The sequence below is a fragment of the Penaeus japonicus genome, unplaced genomic scaffold (assembly GCF_977035675.1).
Source record: "Penaeus japonicus unplaced genomic scaffold, GWHDUDI00000001_assembly GWHDUDI00000017, whole genome shotgun sequence".
NCBI classification, from domain to species: domain Eukaryota; kingdom Metazoa; phylum Arthropoda; class Malacostraca; order Decapoda; family Penaeidae; genus Penaeus; species Penaeus japonicus.
The window spans coordinates 30,038,903-30,041,402 of NW_028234419.1; the positions used below are offsets into that span (position 1 = coordinate 30,038,903).

Below are 2,500 nucleotides of genomic sequence, written 5' to 3' on the forward strand. Positions count from 1 at the left end.
TAATGGAATGTAGGTACTCATCATCAGAACACTCTACAGGCAGAAGAGTGAGACAAAACTTGCTCATCCAATACCTGGGTCTTCAGAAGCCCAACACAGGATAGAGGACTCCGAGCTGGCAAGGAGATTTCTGGAGAAAACGTCACACGCCAACAGCAGTTTGGAGGTCGTGTCGGGTAGCTTGTCACCTCCATGAGCAGTGAGTAATACTGTGTCTTTGCTCGTACAAACTGGACACCTCTTTTCAAATTACCGATTATTCCATTTCTGAAGAATCACTATATGTTCCTCTCTGAGACAAAATTATCCCAATGTATTCCATTCATACAGAACTAAATGCACTACAATATACTCAAATCAATATTTTCCAAAGGTTCACAAAATACGTCTTTTATGTTTAAAGGAACAAACAGTGATAACCTTCATAGGCACTGGGCAGAATATAACTATGATCCACATCTGTAACAAGTGCCTTGTAATGAAATACATAAGATTAATGAATTAAATCTTGCATATCTGAGCGTCTGTGTTTGTAAGTGTGAGTGTGAGTCTGTGTGTATATAAGCATGTATGAATGTGTGAATATGAATGTGTATATAGATCTATGTGTAAGTTTGAATATATGTGTGTGTGTAGGGGAGGGGGGAGGGGGCAGATGGGGGTAAGATTAGGGTCGGGGGTTGGGACGTGGGTGGAGAAGGAGTGAGGTGTGGGTGTAAGTGGCGTGTAAAAAAAATTTTGTTCCTTCTTAGTGAAACAATAGCTACAAAATAACCGTGACCCCCTACCACAGAATTAAAACAGCCTTCCTAAAAGTAAAATCATTATGGCACATTCCAGAAACTTTGCTCAATTTGGCACTTCAAAATCAGTGCATACCAGCTACGCTACAATGCTACAATGACCATGACTAGTCTAGCTGCACCAGCACAGGAGCTGCCGCATAGAGAGGTAGGTTTCAACGGCAGTCTCAAATCCGAGGCTTTCGCCACAGTGCCCCGCTCTTGTCTCTTGACGAGTCACACTTCGGCCCCTCAAGGCCAGGCCATATCTTAGAATTTGTATCAGTGAAGAGATATATACGAAGGAGGAAACAATGGTGGCTTCACATGCCAAATGACCACAACTTTTTTTTCATTCTAATGTTCCTCACTGAGTTCTTGATAGAAAAAGAAATGTGTGTTTAGTGAATGCTATGCTCATTTTCTTCTTTCACTACTGACTGACGTGGGTGATTCACAGTAGTCTGTAAGCTTAAGCATTTCAAATTTAGTGTCAGTTAGTGATAACAATATTAATGATGAAGAAAGTGATGATAACCTCCATGACAATAACAACAGAAATGAGTTTAACAATGTGATAATAATAAAAAAAGTAGTAGCAATAATAATAATAATAATGATGGTGATGGTAGTGGTTATGACAATAATGAACATAACTGTTATCATAATAATAATAATAATAATAATAATACTAGTAGTAGTAGTAATAGTAATAACAATTTCAACAATCATAGCAATTATAGCAAAGATAATAATAATAAATTAATAATAATGAAAAATAATAATGATAATAGTAATAATAATAATAAGAGTAGTAGTAATGATAATAATAATAATAATAATAATAATAATAATAATAATAATAATAACAACAATGATAATAATTTTAATCTACTTCTTACAGCTCACGAATCGATACCATTTCTTTGTAACTGCCGAGAAACCCTAGAAATATTCCTCTTTTACCTCCATATCATTTTGGCTGCTCACCATTTTCAAAAAACAAGTAGCATTAGTGTCCAAAAAAACTGATACAAAACACACAGATGATTTCAAAAATTCCTTTACCCTGAAAATATAATCTAAACGGAAGAGACATCAAGCCTTCTCCATCTATATGAGAGTTATATAAAAGGAAACTATAGTGCATAAGCCAGTATAATAAAGATCCAGATCAAAATGATATATATATCCGTTGTTAATGGAACAGAAGGTACACCAGAACTTAATTAATAAATTCTGAAGGTACAGAATTGAATAATCTCACACCCATATGTACTTCCCACAACACTCTGCAGTGATCTACCCAAAGGGGTTTTATAAAGAGACGTGCAATGAACGCCCTTATCAAGCCAGCTCACTTAACACTATCCCTTAATTAAGAAAAGGAAAAAGAAAAGAAAGAAAAAAAAATTATCATAATAAGAAATAAAAAAAGATAAATAAATTCATATCTATTTATGATACATGACAGGTCTTTTGTAGCTTTGGAAGAACCAGTCACTTAAAGAATTATGTGATTCATGAACAGCCTTTTTTTTATTTTGTGATGGATCATTATGCTCAAACACACTCTTATGTTATTAGGATATGTTGTCTGAGATCATTATGACTATGTGTTATTTGCTCACACCACTTGCTGGACGGTTGTTATTCCTCCGAGGTATCCTAAGGTACAGCTACAACCTGATGCACTGTCTGGCAGCCTTTGTTTGGTC

The 2,500-nt window shown here is 35.4% G+C and overlaps 1 protein-coding gene across 6 annotated transcripts in view; it reads right to left on the minus strand.

Annotated features, from left to right (window-relative positions):
- LOC122255798 (sorting nexin-32) overlaps positions 1 to 2,500 on the minus strand; it is a 52,428-nt gene that overhangs the window by 1,313 nt on the left and 48,615 nt on the right. For all 6 annotated transcript variants that reach the window (XM_086546293.1, XM_086546290.1, XM_086546289.1 and 3 more), the window contains exon 10: positions 1 to 2,500. This exon is cut by the window's left edge and continues 1,313 nt beyond it; it is cut by the window's right edge and continues 402 nt beyond it. The gene's annotated coding sequence lies outside the window, so the exon portion shown is untranslated.